Source organism: Gymnogyps californianus, chromosome 8 (assembly GCF_018139145.2).
Source record: "Gymnogyps californianus isolate 813 chromosome 8, ASM1813914v2, whole genome shotgun sequence".
NCBI lineage: Eukaryota > Metazoa > Chordata > Aves > Accipitriformes > Cathartidae > Gymnogyps > Gymnogyps californianus.
Window position 1 is genome coordinate 17420594 of NC_059478.1, and position 17830 is coordinate 17438423.

Below are 17830 nucleotides of genomic sequence, written 5' to 3' on the forward strand. Positions count from 1 at the left end.
CAGCCCGGCTCCACCGTAGCCCCTCGCCATTTTTGTTTCCCGCGGAGGAGAAGCTGGTGCATTCTGGGAGCACAAAGGGCCTCGGCCCCGCCCCGGCGGGCCCCGCCTGCGCCGACAGGCAGCTCCTGGGCCAGGGGGCGGGGAGGAAGAGCGCCGCGGCGGAAGGACACAGGTGCAGCAGAACCTTTGCCGCTGGTGAACAAAGAGGGACTACTTTAGGCGTGCTTGCCGAAGGAGAAATCCCTGCCCGCCGCCCGGGACTCGTTGCGGCAGTGCCGAGGGGTGCGCGGAGCCCCGCCAGCCGCCGCCTATTGTTCCCCGCCGCACCTGCGGGGAGGGGGCCCGGGCTCGGGCGGCGCCGCCCGCCCCGCCGCACCCACCGCCCGGCGGCCCTGGGGGTCCCCCGCCCGGGCTCAGGGCCGCGGCGCAGCTCCCCGCGTCGGTGGGGGGTCGGCCCTGGCATCTAGAATGATCCAGGGAGGGCAGGAGGGGAGCCCGGCTTCGTGCCCGGGTGGCCGGTGAGGCGAGGCGAGGCCTGGCTCACGCCCGGCCCAGGTACCACAGGCTGCTGCAGCCAGTTTGTTGGTACCAAGGGCACGGGGCAGTGGGCTGGACAGAGTGCTCCTCTGCAGTGACGGTCATCAGGATACTGCCATTTTAGGAGACGAGTCGAGCTAAACCTCAGTTTCTGTTTTTAGCGGTAGCTGTATTAGTTAAGTGAAATAAGCTTTTCACTTTCCATCATTGAGAACAGCTTGGTTTTGTGAATAGTTTCTTAGAGTGTAGTACTGGACCGGCCTCTGTAGTCCTCAGGATTAAATGCAGCGATTGCCCAATATAGTGGCGACATATGTTACAAAGCTTGCCCTAACCCCGTAAGGGCAGTTACTCGGCGCTACTCAGGCCTCTGCACAATACTGAAATGCAAATATTTACTGGATCAGATATCACCAACTGGTGTAACAGACACTCAGGGCGGGGGGGGGGGGTGGAATGGCTGAATTCGGTGGACTGGAGGGTGAATTTCCAATTCCCAGCTCTGTCCTGCTCACGCTGCCCGAGTTCTCAAAGCCGCCTTCCCTCCCAGGATAAGCCACTGAAAATAAGACACTGCATCGGTTTCCCATCCCCAGAAGGGGCACAGGGAGGGAAGCCTGGGCAGAGCACAGGAGTATAGCTTAGTCTGGCCAACTCCTAGTTACATCAGAATAAAGCGGTATTTATGATCAAAATCTCTTGTTCACAGTTGTTTTAAATACAAGTTTTAGAGGATAGTTCTCCCCTGGATGCGTTAACTAGACACTGTTCAGTAATCGTGACGGTCTACTGCTAAAAACAGACTTGCACAACACAAAGGCCCCTGGCTGCTCTTCGCAGATTTTCACAGACTGTGAACAGCAGTCAGGTACTGCTAGTGGTAAAGGCAAAGGGTCACCAGCAGGAGAAAAAAAATCGCACTCAATGAGATACACCTGCATACAAGTTTTTACTTTTTAATCACAACAGTGGTGTGAGAACCAGTGTTTAGCTAAGTTAAAAAGCAAACTTTCTAGTCAGCAACAGAATAAACATGATTAAACATCAATAATTGGCTCCCTCACAACTTACTGTTTTAGTGTCATGCTTGGAGGGTCTTACCAGCCTTGTCCTGCTGTATCTTTGAAACGACTTAAATCAAGACTTGTCAAAGTAGAATCACCCCCCTATAATGTAAATTGTTTCAACATCAGCACCAGCACCAAAAAAAACCCACAAACCCATCACAAAAGCTCCTGACCAGCAAGACACATGCTAGCTTTACCCTCCTTATCCTTAGAATATTGTTCCCAAAAGCAGTTTGCATAACCCCACCGCAGAATTGTAGAGCTGCATGGCCCCATCCTATCCATAAAGCACCACTTGTCACAAAGCTAGGAGCTGCTGCTGGAATAGCATTATCTGAGGGCAGCACGAAAAGAAACTAGGAATCCCTACATTATATAAGAGTAATTAGGGTTGATAAACTGATTAGTTTGCTATTACAGGGATTGCACTAGTTAGGCCAGAATGCACCTCCCAAAGCTTGTTACCATTAGCTACAGCAGACTGTATCAGTATTTTCCCACAACCTAGATTGCACATAGTATCTTTCTCCCATAATATCTGAGAAGTACAATATGTGTTCATAGCCAAACACCACATAAAACCATTTTAAACTGTGTATCCTTTAAGGCCAGCTATTACTGATAGCTAGAAAAATTCCAAGCCATATACCTCCCACATACACACCTCGCCCCCCACCACCTTAATTTAGTAACTCATACTATAACATCCTTTTTTTATCAGTTTAGCAGGTCACTCAACCTCCATCTGACAGGAAGCCCCTTTCTAGAGCAGTGACCGTGTGGCTCCTACCCATCTCATCCATCTGCTAGACCAAGTAAATCAAATGGCTGAGGTATACGTGGACACAGGTGACTTAAGTTCAACAACTTGTACTCTAGGAGGAGAAATTTGCACTGGAAGAGTCACTTTCATTGTTCCTTTGCCCAACCTGACCAGATTATTACAGGGTTGGGGCTCTGACTGGAAATGTGCAAATGATCCTTCACAAATGGTTTTCAAGTCAAAATGCTCAAATCAGCAAACCTATATTTGCAACGGAAGGAGGATCCTTGTTAATCACTGGCATATGTGGGGGAAAGAAATCAACAGCAATAGTAAAAAACCTAGTTTAAACACTCTTTCCACAATTTCCATTACTATACTCTGAGACATGTATGATTAATCTGATTTGGAGCAAGCTAGAATCTTTGCTTTCTATTCAGTGCTCGTAGTAAAACAACCAGTTATTTCTTTTGTTAACATATGGCAAGGCTGTATGTCATGACTTTAGAATGAACTTTCCTGCCTTACTTTCTTTTTTCTCTTCTGCTAATACATCAATAGTATTTGAACATACAGTTTAAGCAATCTCTCCTGTTGTGTTTTCAATTCCAGACATATTATATATGTACTTTGAGGCACAGAGTGATCAAAGCCAAATTAAATTACTTTCCCTCCAATGTCAGTAAGGGCTTTCTTGTGTAGAAGTTTCAGGAAAAAAAATAGTCTTTGATTATCTATCAGGTTCTGCTTAATAATAGATATGTTCAGCTTTATTCCATGTCATCTCATAAATAGCTGTATACCAGAAAGGAGCTAAAGAATAACAAGCTGGCACTGTCTTTACCTCTGTTTATATTTGTCCACATACTGTTAGGCAAGCTCTTGCCATAAAGACATGCTAAAGCAAAGTCTTGACGTTTTAAAATTGTATCTTGCCTTGCTGGCACAGCAGAGAAAAATTAAATTTCATATTCAAAATGTAAATTCCCTGGTACCCAGTAGAGATGGATAAATCTTAAGAGTCAGAAATGGTGGCATTTCCCTTAGCCAATGGCCCTCTCTCAAATGTTAACGTGTTTTTTAAAGGTTGGTGTTATGTTTATATACTTCCCTTGCCACAATGGCCACATAAATATTAAACAAGCCAACCAAAACACACAAAAACCAAAAGTGTAAGTCAGCAGTATATGTAGATGAGAGCACCAACTGCTGCACAGTATTATTTTCCATTACCTTATTGTATCACACAACATAACGTCAAAATTATACCCTTGAACAAGACAATACTGTAAAGCTTATCCTTGTGCAGATGGTTGTCATGACCACAATTCAGTAAGGAGGGAAAATTAGATCCCAGGCCACTTTCTCTGTATTGTTTAAGCATGGGAACAGCAAGGAAGCTCACCTGGGATCTTCCTATCTTAAATCAAGATAAATATGGTACATCTATTTTTACATAAACATAATAATTAGTGAGACAATGCACATATGCTGCATTTATTATGGCTCAACTCAGAAAAGAATCTTCAATTTCAAAATTTAAAAAATAGGCAAGTGGAGTTATATGAAGTACTGTGTATTAATTCTTACAACTAGCTAACAATTGTAATAAAATTACAGTAATTATTCTATCCTTATACTAAAGATATAAAAATAGCACTGAAAACATTTAAAAATAGACATCTTTACATATTTTTCTAGATAGACAAGAATATGAATAATTTTTCATCCTCATATATCGACAATACAGAGGAAAATAAATAAATATTACTGGCTGTAAGGTACCCTGATACTGGTCTTCACACAGAAACACTTTTTTTCTAGTACAAGCACTTTGCCATGCCCATCTTTTTTATCTTCTTAGAGATCAGGAAATCCTGAAAAAACCTGTTCTGTACTCCATCATCTTCTTGTGCATGTCAGGATCTCGCTTGATAAATCTTAAACTGTAAATATGCTTTTAAATGTGTTCACTATTGTGGTCATTGTTGACCCAATTTAGCCAGTCAAATACTATTTTTTCTGTTAAATTCAATGTATAGAAAATGTATTTGCCCCACTAATCCTAAGCAACTATTTCTTCATTCTTATCTCCTTCATATTTAACAATCTACTGCTTGTAACTTTTGAAGATAGAATATTATGAGAGTATTGCAGTCCTGTTTTTGACTGTAAGTCTCTAAAGCGCTTCTGCAACACATGCATTAAAGAGCAATTACTGTGTGGGTTAGTATATGATCTGTTTGTATCACAATCTTAATTAGCCTTTGAACTAAGCCACATTTAAACTTGAAAACCATTAGAAGGTTGTTTACCTTCTAAAAAGTAACAATTAGCAATCTAACTGTTCTTTAAATCCTTCCCTGGCACTATTACTCAAAGCACCAAAGACTCTTAAAAAAAAAAAAACTATGGGTGTTAGCTCTGCATTTAATAACAGATGCTTCAGATGCTTCAAAAAATGTCAAACAAGCTGCAACTTAAAAAGTCCTTAATACTTGATTAAAAGTTTTAATTTTTATTAAATTTTATTATAGATGTGTAACCTTTCTGAAATTACTTGTAAAACATAGGTCAGGATTTTGTATGACGGAGTGGTCTTTAGTAGGTGGATAGACAGTTCTTCAGGAGCTCTATAGTTCACAATTCAAAGCACTTACAAGCTATTAAATGTTCACATAATTCTAATATAAGACCTTAGTTATTCCTAAATTGCAATTCATACCCCGCCACGGCTGAAATCTCTCTGTTTGCTGGAAGTGGCTGAACAAGAAGCAATCCTTCAGTTCATGTATGTCTAACAGTGGAAAAAATAAAATTTGTAATAGACTGAGATATTCAAGGACTGAAATAGTAAGAGCTTGAGACATACTGTTTCTACATTACTTACAACATCTTTGAGTATGCTAGCTTAAGAGTGGGAAGGGCTTTTATTGTGAGACAGTATGTGTCTCACGTCTATCTTAGTTATACTAATGCTTTTTTCCTACCTAAAGAGAGTGAGCGAGGTCCGAAGGTGAGAAGGTAAGTGCTTGACTAGGTTTGGCCTTGCTGAGGGTGCTTATGTATGAGTTACTGTGTTCTTACTGGTAATACTGTCTTTTCTATGTTGAAGACTTATGAGCATATGTAGCATTATTTTCGCTCCAGAAAATAGCTGTGAGAGAACTGCAGCTTATTAGTACTGTTCTAGCTAGTGGGAATTTTCTGAAGGTATGCAAGCGTAGTCCTGAGTAATCTTTCTTCCTGTCTTTTTCTTGTGAGACCAGTGCATAAAAATGTGAGCTCATTACTCAGAGTTGGAATTTAAGAGAGGTTTACTACTCTCTCTGCACTGTCGTTCTGCTGCCGTGGTCATATAATCACCTTCTTTCAGAAAACAAACAGCTGCCAAGACTTGAAATTTTGGTTAATTGCCTGGATCAGAAAGAGATTCCTGTTCCCAAACTCCCTGAGAATTCAGTCATGCACCGGTGTGATGCATTCTTTCCCCTACTCTCTAAGCACAGATCTGAAAGCAGTATCTGAAACTCTAGTGACTGAAGTTAAAATGGATAGTCAGCATTTCAGAGTTAAAGCCTAAGCAAGCATTTTGTTCATTCACTTTAGCTCTGTTCTGCAGATTTGCAAAACTAATTGCAGTCTCAAATATTTTACATCGTGATGGGTTGTATCATAACTTCTTGAAAACTGTGGCATCATACAGTTTTATGGCAAGGTTTTGTCCGTCAGCATCTATGCTCCTTTGTGGACTGTAAAAATGTCTACTAGAGCAGAATTTCCAGCTCTTGTGTGGTTAAATTTTGTAGCAGTACAGACCAGACTTACCTCTTAACTCTTAAACTGAAGTAAAAAAATGTTTAACAGCCCCTCAGGACACAGTTACGTGGCAGAATATTGCCATTTCATCTGCAGTGAAAAATCTGTTCTGGACATCAGTCTGGCCGGAGGGAGAATTAGTACAGCATTCCTTCTGCTCTCCCACCACCTGGAATGCAGTATGGGCCTTCTCACAAGCTTTCAGCAAACCTGCCAAGTCCCACTTAGATGGAAAGTCCCTCACTTCTCTTATTTTCTTCCCCCCCCCCCAATAGCGTCTGTTTATCTGATGAAGATGGAGACAAAATACTTTTGAACAGTACAGCATGACAGCTAACACTTACAGCTGTTTGCAGTCTGGTAAATTCAGCTGCAGGGGCTGAAGAGAAGGCAGTAGCCCTTTCTGTAGCTGCTGCCAGTCCAAGAGGGCTGTGCAGAAAGAACCGTAAGTGGTCCCAGGCCAATACACTAGCCAAGTCATCAATTCCATACTTCATTTTTCCTCTGCTTATGAAATAGTGATACTGTTACATTTGTTAACTTTGATATGCTTAAGTAAAAGGTGCAATCTAAGTATCATTCTTTTGGCTAATCCAAATGTAATAGCTATTGTCCAACGTGTATTTTGATCTTTCCACATTGATGCCATGTTATCTCAGCCTGAAAGCCCAGATTCTGTTCTAACACAGCATTGTTTATCTGCATTCAGCTAAAAAAAATGATACAGAAACAAGATCAAAATCAATTCTTATTATATCAGTCAGTCATTTTCTATTTTGACATCCTTCACACTGGCACTGACATCCCCATTTATACAGTCCTGACTCTATCCCTAAAATGAGGGGCTGCCAGGACAGACAATATTTTTTTCTTTTGTTTTTTTCATGCTATGTGCTTTTGTGATGAGTTAAAAACATTAGTTAAACATCAATGTAAAACCAAAGCAACAGTACGTTCACTTGCAACATCATCAGGCTGCAAAAGCGTACTGTAAGCCAGATTGTGCCTCAGTAAGCTAGTGAAATTCTTACAATGTATCAATAAAATAGTAGAAAAGAATGGTCTTATCAACACAGAAGAGCTATATTTCTACTAGATTAATGTAGTTAAAATAGTACAATCTGAAGTTGTAGCATGGATGTAGTTACCAGATAGCTAAACTTAAAGATGGGTTTGGGAGAAGCGGGGGAACATGGCACATGCGCACAGCTGGCCAAGTCGTTCCCTGCCCTCACTTTTGCAGCCAGGTGGAAGTGCGAATTTTCCAAAGCAGCTAATGTGATCTAAGGGCTGGCAGTCCTGCTGCTTCCCTCCCGACATGCTGCCAGGGCTCCCCTTGAGCCCACCTGGGCGCTCCTCTGACGCTACAGTGACCTGCTTCATAGCGTTAAGTAGTACAAACTAACCCCACAACAGTGGTAAATTGTTTTCTGCTGGTTCAGTCCCCTGAGCCTACTCCTCACAGAGGCAGGGGAGGCCTGGGCCGAAGGAGGGGGTGGGGAGGCGAGCCCCATCGAGGGGCTGCGAGTCTGGCTCTTCTCTGCAGTTGTAGCTGAGGGTACAGTTTCCTGACCCAGCCGAACTTGTCCGGCAGCTGCTGCCATCTAAGGTTGCGCTCGCTTCTGCTCAGGGGGCTGCTGACGTCATCTGCCGTGGTGGCTGTCCCCTATGCCGGGAGCCACGCAGATGTGGCAGGTCAGTGAACTGCTCCGCTGAAAAACATCACTTTAATGCATATATGTATGTATAACACATATATGTATGTATAAAAATGGGTTTGTTTTCAGCCAGATCAGCTTGCAGTAACTTCATGAGTCTAGAAGCTGACAGTACGTATACATTGAGGAGGGAGTACAGAACCAAGATAGCAGAAGAGGCGATAAAAATATTCATTTTAGAAAATGGAAATGCGAAGAGAAAAGGTGTATTCCTTCCTCTGTTCCAGTTATAGAATGAAACATCTACAACAAGCCAACAGGGAAACATAAACTGACCTTCAGTTTGACCCCATGGACTGCCATCTTTCTTTCAGATGGCCAAACGCATGTTCCATGGTTGTGGGCAGCCCATGAAGTGATAACTGAAATATTTCTGATTATGGGCGAAATGAGCTGCTTCTTGAGTCAGGAAAGCAGAAGTTTGCCAAGCAGGACTGCCAAGTAGACATGCTGGCCCTGTGAATTCACTGATACTGAAAAGCGTCGTGTGATGGCCTCAGCCTGCCTGGAATTGAGAACCACATGCTTTCCTAACCTGGGCAGTACTGATGGCCGTACAGGGGTCCTGACGGCTCTGCTATGCTCCCTTACAGTAAATCAGAGTCCATCCTCCTGCCCGTGAGGAATGCAAAGGGGAATTTTGCCCAGACCTGCCATAAGCAGATGTGAAGACAACTTCAGGATGAGAAAGACCACATTCAAAGGGCTTGCCTATATGAAAACACCCTAAAAAGCTGAGACAAATTAAACTTATGAAGACAATGCACAAAAGGGAAAGCGTACTAAGTATGTGTGAGGATTATCTAATTCAGAAGTCAGTTTGCTATAGTTTAATTCTCCTTCAAATTACAACAGTCTGTTGTCAGTTTGCCTCTCCCAGGACCTTTACCAACTGCCTCAAATTTCTCAGGTAGGAACGATTCTAGAGCCGTACTTGCCAAGGATAGGAGGAAATGCAGGCAAGCATTAACAAGACACTGCGCTAGCATGCAGGTGATTGCTAAAAGTAGAACTGATTTTCTTTCACCCTGCCTGGAATTCAGCAGACCAAGAGGTCAAGTAGTGATGGCCTCCAAGGACTTTTTAATTTACTACAGGTTCTAGGATGTAAAACATCTGTGACAGTGCTATCATACTAGTAAAGATATAATACTGTATCAGATTACTGGTGTGATTTAATTACCAGTGGATACCCTGTGGTGAAAAGGGCATTCTTACAGGCTAGACCTGCAAACCCTGGTCTTATTTAAAAACATTTTTAATCAGAAACAGCAAATTTAGTATGAATTAATCACTGGTTGAATATGTAATTTTCTTCTGTTTAGAATGCACTTTGAATCATACATGATAGCTGGGAAGAGGGATGAAAAAAAAAGAGAAAAGTTGTGTGGTTGCCACTTTGTTCTGATTTTAAATTAAAACAAATTGTAACCATCAGTTTCTGATGGGGAACAATAGTTGTGCTTAGAGTTTGACTTGAAGTAAAACTGGACATAAACCTATATCCTGAGTTGTGTAAATGAGTCCAGGTTCAAACAATACTGTGCAGAAGGGTTTTTATGTGGACAGTTGCAGGATGCAAACAAGAAGCTGGGATAAAACATAGGTAAATGGAGGTCAGCTTGGATGTCAGCACACAGTAAGCCTGTTTGTTTGTGTATATAGAGACAGTCACAAAATAAGTTGATTGAAAACTCTGCAAATCTCACATCAAAGTTGACCTAAACTATAACAAGTTATTTATTACATATCTAGACAAAATAGAAAATAAATATCTGTAGTCATCTGAAATATTTTCAAAGAAATTGCACTGCCTGTGTCAAATACAATGACTGCATTGACCAGCTACCAGTTAACCCTTATTAGAGGTGTAAAAGTCTAACAAAGACTCTCTGTGTCTTCAGAGAACTGTTCAGTTTACCTCACCCACTACTAATTTTTTTTTCAGGTATACTCCCAAACCCAAATTGGTTTTGTGGATTGGAAATGCGGGTTTGTGGATTAAATCTTCTTTTCTTCAGCTACTTTGTAATATAAAAGACCTAGAAAGTGTCTGATTGCTTGCTTGGTCAAAAGAAAATGCTTTATCTGCTACAGCTTCTGTCCGAGTGTGATGGTGTTGTCATTTGAATGCTCTGTTTGGAAAGAGGGCTCTGAGCCTACGTACAATGAGAACTCAGGGCATGCACAACAGTTGCGCTGTTCACCATAATAGCACTGAATATATTCAGGTTATCACAAAAGATATCTTTTCAACATGTTTCTTCTGAGCTAATAAATGCTTTAATTAACTGCAATAGTTTATTCTTTATACATTTAGACAAATTATAGCTACTTTTAAGAGACTTAATTGTATATAAAATGCAGCCTTGATTTCTTTTAAACAAAAGACAAGGAATCAAATAGCATGATTTCTGATGTAGATTCATACAGAGCAATCTTAAAATACATCTTTGAGGCCTACGTTCTTAAAGATACCATATCGTCAAATAACAAAATTACTTTAGTTGCGGTTCCACGATGAATTTTCTTTAGCAGTTGGGCTGGTTTAAGAAGTCCCCACCACAACCTCCTTCTCAGGTACTCTCCACGCACCCTTAGTGCAGGCAAAAACTTTGTTCAGCTGTGCTGTGAATTTCATCACAGAAACAATCTGGGTTAAAAATAACCTCTAATTAAAAATAATTGAATAATATTGATGGTCTAGGTTATAAGACTGTCTCAAAACAGTTCTACCCAGACTGGGGGGGGAGGGGAGTAGGGATGACTGTGATGCAGAAATAAAATGAGCTGGGAGGGGGCAGGAGAAAAATAACTTCTGGTGTGAACTTCAGTGTTGCTGAAAAAGCATGTGGCAGAACTGGTCAGTGAGAGCTGCAATGCTGCGCAGAGCCAGGCTTGCAGAGCCTTGCAGGAACCGGGCATAAGCCTAATTTGACAAGATCCTTTTATAGTATATTGATATGATGTAGTCAGTCTGTGACTGCAGTGATACTTACCTCCCCAAAGTTAAATGAAGCATATAGATAAATATAATACTGTATACTATATTAGCATAAGCTTGACCATTTACTTAAAGAGTTTTAAACTATTACTGCTCCAAATTGTCCTTTGTCATTCAATTAGGGAAAAAAACACCTTTAGAAATGCTGTAACGTAGTAGTTATTGTGTCATCATTCATTTATTGTTTTGTATAGATGGATCAAAACCATCTGTTGTTCAGAAATGTGTACTATTACATAGAGAAGAACTCAAAGAATATATTTTATACTACTGAATTTATTCTGCTTGGGTATTTTTAATGATGTAAGAAAATTTGTGTGTGAATGCAGTTCCATACTTTGCTTAAAACAGCATTTTTACTTCTAAAAATAATCATTCTAAGTATAAAATAGTTTTACTTTATTCTAGTAATTACGTTTACAGTGGGAATTGCTGCTAAGTACTGTAGAAGTTTAGATGTTGACAAATTTAAAATAATTCAATTAATACTTTATGCCTACTGGGATATTTTCTATCAACAATCCCACAGTACTTTCTGTAAAGTAGGCTACAGGAATTAATTAATATACAATCAATAGACTGCCTACTCTAGGGATCGAAAAAGGCATCTGCTCTGTGCCGGGAATATACTTGACTGTCTGGCTGTTTGTTTTGTTGTGTATTTAAAGGGAACTGAAAACTGTTTTATCTAGAAAAAACAATGGTGAATACTTAAGTAGATCAACTGTACATACAGTTAACAGCTTGGAATTTAAGCAATACATTGCTGCTTCCTTCATAAGGGGTGATAAGCTTTTTAAGAAAGTTCATGTATTACAAATTACCTCAGAGTTACCAACTTTAATAAGATAATACCAAAAAGAAAAAAAAAAAGAAGGATTTAGACCTAACAAATTTATAATCCTTACAATTAGAGGTTTCCTAAAAGGAAATATTTATTGCCTAAAGATTTCTGCTAATTATTACTGCTTTTCCAGGGTGCTGTCAGAATCCTCTAACAATTCAGTACAAAATTTCTGCATTTCACATATAGAGGTTTTGAATGTAGCAAAACAAGTAAGACAAGGTGTTATGTTTTGAGCAATTTTTACCAATATCACGAAGACTGTTTGATAAGGCATGTCGGTACATTGTACTAATTCTTGCATACAGGGCCAGATTCTCAGCTTCATTAAAGCCTGCGAACTGAAGCAGATTTACTTATGTATGATTTAAAGCCTGAAGGAATGATTAGTTCAGTTCAAATTCCTACATAACACAATGATTCATTCACTCTGCCCAACAAATCACTGGGCTGGAGTATATATTTTAAGGAGACATCCGTTTTAGGGCAGATTTGAAGAGCTGTTCTTATCCCATTTTAAGCAGTTCCTGTTTCTGCCGCTTCTTCTAAATGCCAAGTTATTCCTGCATTTCTGATTATCATAGTCCACAGTGGCATGCAGAATCAAACCAGAGAACTGATGTGGCTTTTTTCTTTTTCTGAGTTATTTTTAATTCAGGTTCAGCAAACAGTTCACCATTCAGCTACACAAACAGTTGCATGGCAGAAGAGAGAGAACAGCATGGGAGTAGGTGTAAGTAGGAGAGGACAAGAGAGGAAAGGGCTTCACATAGCAGCTCTGTTACCTGTAGTTGCGCTTCTGCCCATTTTTTTCCTCCGTACCATAGCTGGCAGAAGGCAGGGCATATCTGTACCTCACTAGCTGAGGTTCACAGTCTAGCATTTTAGTGTGAACTGATGTTCACAGGCAATTAAAGCAAATACGCTAGACTGTGAACTGAAACAGTTCTGTTGTGGAAATGTCCTCCGGCAGAGGGGATGGCAAGACAGCTGGGGGTAGCAATGCATTAAACCATTGCAGCTGTTTTCCTCATTGTGCTTAAGTCAGAGCTCTTAATTAAGTACACCACGTGTTGAAAAATGTACTACCCTGCTAGGTAATTTGTTCCAATACTAAACTTCCTCAGGAGTTAAAAATGAACATCTTCTTTCTGAACTGAATTCTGCTGACATCTCCTCATCACTGACCTTCTTATGTCAGCATCTACTAGCTTCGGTACTGGAATCCAGTATTTGGAACCTAAGTAGGATTTTTGAAAGAGGGTGGGCTAGAACTTGGATGTTTCCTAGCTCTCTGAGCTACGTTATAAAGTAAGGAGGAAGGTGGAAGTGCTAATTCAGGGTAAGAAGTTTTGGGAAATGGCAGTAGGGCATTAAGAAAATGCCAGCTAGGCTATTTATCTTTATGGGAAAGTCCATAAATAGGAATTAAGACTCTAACATTCCGATTATAAAAATGTTTGGGTTTTTTAACAGATGACTACCATGAGCGTAAGATAGAACAAACAAGTATTTTACTTCAAGTAGTGTGAACAGAAGTTCATAGTAGATTATAACTTTATTTTGCCACTAATTCAAAGAAAGAAACAGCCTGGATAATTAAGCAAAATAACCATGTTGAAAGCTGGGTACATTTTAAAAATCATTAGGCAAAAATAAGTTGTCTGAAAACGATAAAATGATTTCCAAACCAGAAATAGATTAATGCTAGCAAGTGTACTCTGAGCATGCTTTTTAACATATAACCTCAATTAATCTTGAGTAAAATCCTTGAACCTCATAACTCCAGCAATTAATAGAGGAAATAGACTTGAAAGGACAAATACATACAAAGGAAATTATTGGTTGATTGAATCTGAACTGTGTTGTCTTTGTAGACTTTGAAACAATGAGAACACAAATGCAAACTGTTGTTTAGCATTTGCTTACAATTGACCATTAATGAGGTAATGACTACCTTCAAATCTTTTCTTCTGAGCAGAGTATTCTTGGAGTTTCCTCAGTCCTCTAGCATATAAAGGACTGTAATATACAAAGCTTTCTGTTCTGAATTTATGAAGACCTATTTACTCTAAACGTGTTAGGTTATTAAGACCTATTAAATGTAATGTTTTCTAGTACATTTTGAATTTTAAACAATATACCAGAAAAACCAGATGTTGTGTCTCTCAAAGCAGACTTGTACCCCAAATTAATCAGCATATCTGAATGTTTAATAATAGTTGGATCTAATCTCAGTCAAGAGCTACAAATGAGTCACATACATTTATGTCATTTATCTGACTGTATTAAAACATGATTTTTGATAGAGATATGTTTAAATAAGAAAAAAGTTTCAGTGGTTACAAACAGCCACTTTACTCTGGCGTAAATCCAAGCTACTGACGAAAGGAATTGGACTGCCTCTAACCTAACTCGGAGGAAAAAAGAATTAAGGTTAGTTTTTAGTTCAGATCATTGATCTAGTTCTTTATACAACATAAATGGTTGTGCCAGCCCCGGGGAGAAGGTAGGCACCAACAGCAAGAGCAAGAGAAGAAGGTGACACCATCTGCTTCTGCAGCAGAGTGGATTTATGCGAGATTAAAGTGACCATGCAAATACAGCCTTAGAAATGAAACCTGCTGGCTGGAAGAGTCTGTTTCCTCAAATAGATTAATGATTTGTTTATAACAAGTTAAGCCACAAGGGAATCCTTAATGGGCTTTGTCTGCTTTCTGGGTAAAAGATGGCTCCACCTATTCATGCACTAGAAGCATTAGCATTTATAAGAATTTGAATGTGATAGGAAATAATCTAGTAGGATAAAATTAAAGTTAACACACTGATTAAATCAGAGTTCACAGGAATTTGCAGGAGGGGAAGGAAATAGAATCTCACTCTGAAGGGAACACGAGGGAGAGCTTAGGTCTAAAGGTTGGATGTGTCCCCAGATCTTCATTCTCTTCCACAAAGACAGGCCTAAGGAAGTAGGGTCTGTATAAAAACAGACTCCCAGACAGATCTCTGAGCAAGCACCTTGACAGCTGGGTAATACGAAGAGAGAGAAACCTCTAAATTTTTGTAGACTTTATTTTAGGAAATGCAGGTGGTTTTATTTTAAATCATTGTCATGCTGTATATTGTGTAAATACATTTATTAAAAGTAATTACAAACCAAGGCAACTGGCAAATACTAAAGTGTTCCATTCCTACTGGTGCTGTAATACTTTAAAACTGTGGTACTGCCCAGGATCATAGAATATTTCTTAGGCATATCTAAAGAATAAGAGCACTAATCCAGGAAGCCATGCTAGGCAGACTGGAAGTTGGTAAAGCTGCTGTGAGAAAGAGAAGTCTTGTGATTATTAACATTGGCCAGAGGTTCCCTGCATATACTACAATGGTGGGGAGAGTGTGTGAACCCTGAGGATTTCCCATGGAGTCTCTTATGATAGCATTTGAGTTAAATCGGTAAGTGGGTGCAGCTGCTTCAAATAACTGTAAGAAGCAAGTCCAGCACCATTGCAATAAGTTAATATTTAGCTTTTGTTTAATATTAAAACCTGTATTACTTGCTCAAGTAACACAGACTTTCCTTCAAAAGAAATTGGATAAAATTCTTCATTGTATTTTTAAAGGTGCACATTATACTGAGTGTCTTGAAGAATTCAGATTCTTCTCTGTAGTTTTCCATTCTCCTCATTAGTCTCATATTTTCATTCATTATATGTCCAGAATTCCTGGATGCTTCAGCACATGTAACCACTCTTAGGTTTTTCTGAGTTATTCTTAGTATGTAAGAAGCTCCAAGTTGTCATAGAATGGAAGGTGAAGGTAAGAAGGTATTATAAAACCACATTTACCTTTTGACACTGTAAGTGACAAACACTGCACTTGTATAATCAGCAGTTGATTTCTATCTTATACACAAACCCTGCATCACTAGAATAACAACACTCAATGTTGATATAGCTGGATAGGAAACTTAAATATTAACAGGTAGCAATAAATCAGCGTAACTTTTACTGCTTGGGCATTAAGATATACCAAAGTTTTGGCACTGGCATACAAAAATGGATGATGTGTGAACTGCAGAGTGGAAAGGCATGGGTGAATGGAAAGGCTGTACAGTAATAATACATCAGTATGATTTATGGTCTACCTCTGTTGCTTTTCTGCATTTGCCCCCCAGTCTTTAGAATATTCCTTTGGTTTTACACATCCACCGAATGCCAAGTCAGTGCATGTTACACCTTTTCTGTTACTGTTCGGGCTTACATGGCCTAGCTTTTCATGGGAGTTGCCTCTACTGAGGCTTAACTGGGAATTCTGTGTTTAACAGGTAGCTGAAAAAGGCTGAAATGGCCTTACTTTTTAGTATTTAGCAAAGCCTGGGCACAAAGAGTACTTGAAGAAGAACTAAACACTTCAGTGCTGGAATAAAGCACCTGCTCTCACAGATGACGAAGTTCTCATGTACTAAGCGAAAAATATATCCCCTAATGAACATATGCCAGGAACTGTTTGGATCCAGACGTAACAGGAATAAAACATTTAGATCCTTGCCAGCCATATGGGAGACCCACATTTCACGATTACTCCCAGCCTGTCATTCCAAGGGTTGGCATAGAGCACTGGATGAAGTAATGGCTTGAGATTATTCAGCAAAACGTTTAAATGTTTGCTCTGTGGTCTCCTCTTGTGTTGCCTTTCCGTTGCATGCCTGTAATCTAGCTAAACTTGTGCAAACCACTGAACTGTAGAGGGAGGTGATGCAGAAAGCGCAGCCATCTGGGCCTGCCTGAATAGCAAGAGAAGAAAACACCCTTACTGCGAGAGTCGCTGGCTGTTATTAAAGCCAGGATTGCTTTTACAGGAGTGCCAAATCTTACTAATTAATTTTCAGATTTATACTTCAGAGTGACTCTGAAAGTGATTATATTATTCAAAAAGCAGTTGCAGACTGTTCTTGAATCTTAAAGCACAAGTCTCTTTAAATTCTGCAGAGTTTTAATACTTTGTGAGCTCCTAACATTTGGTTTCCAGATACACATCTGTCCTTAAGAGTAAGCCCTGCCAAAAAAGGTAACTTATTCTTACAGTAGTATTTTTGTGACCCATCTTTTCATCAAAGCAGCCTTCTTTGGTAAGGGTACTGAACACCAAAAGCCATAACGTGCTACATTCATCTCCTTGTTATTTTTATCCCCACACTGTGGCATAATCTTTTTGCCCAAAGTCTCACAGTCAAAAAGCATCTGAACAGGAGACTCCCAGCTTCTGACTTTGACTCTGCTAAACACATTGCGTTAAAAGAAGTCACAATCCAGTCATAAACACAAGAAGGCAGAACAAAAATCAAACTTTACGCAAGAAAGGGCGATTTTACTTGAAGTTAACAGTGTTCCCACTAATTTCAGTTGGACTGGGACTTCTCACAGTGCGTGAAACATTGAGAGATCCTCTGCTGAAGGAGCAATTGGTAATTTTTTCCCTGCTTTATGACACTGATGTCCCTAATCGGTGTTAATATAGGCCCAGGCAAATGCGCCCTTCTTATTTTGGAGGAAATACTCGGTTTTTTAGACTGTAACAGGCCCGCAGCTGGTTTTAATACCCTGTCCAGTAAATGACGGGAGCCTGTTCGCAATCAATGAGACACGTTATTTATTAACTGACTTCTTCATAATTGTCCCCAGACAGGGCCCGAGCACTTTCTGGCAGACAGGAGAGCCGAGGGGAACTCGGGGGTGGCTCTCGGCTCGAAGAGCCCCACTTCAGCCCCTCACGGCCCGGGAGCGGGAAAAGGGACGGGGACACCCCCACCGGCTCGACGCGGCTGAGGGGGAGAGGGGGCGGGGCGAGGGGAGACCCCGCCCCGCCGGGCCCGGCGGGGCGGGGTCTCCCCTCGCCCCGCCTTCTCCCCCCCTCAGCCCCGCCTCGCTCCCTCACAGCTGCTGCGGGCCTCCCCTTTAAGCAGAGGGTGGCGGCGGGAGCGGGCTTCTGTGTCGGGGCAGGCGGCAGCTGCCCGCCCTTTTTGCCCGCTGACAGCTGCCGCCGGTGCCTGAGAGAGGGCGGCCGCCGCGTTCGCTCCCT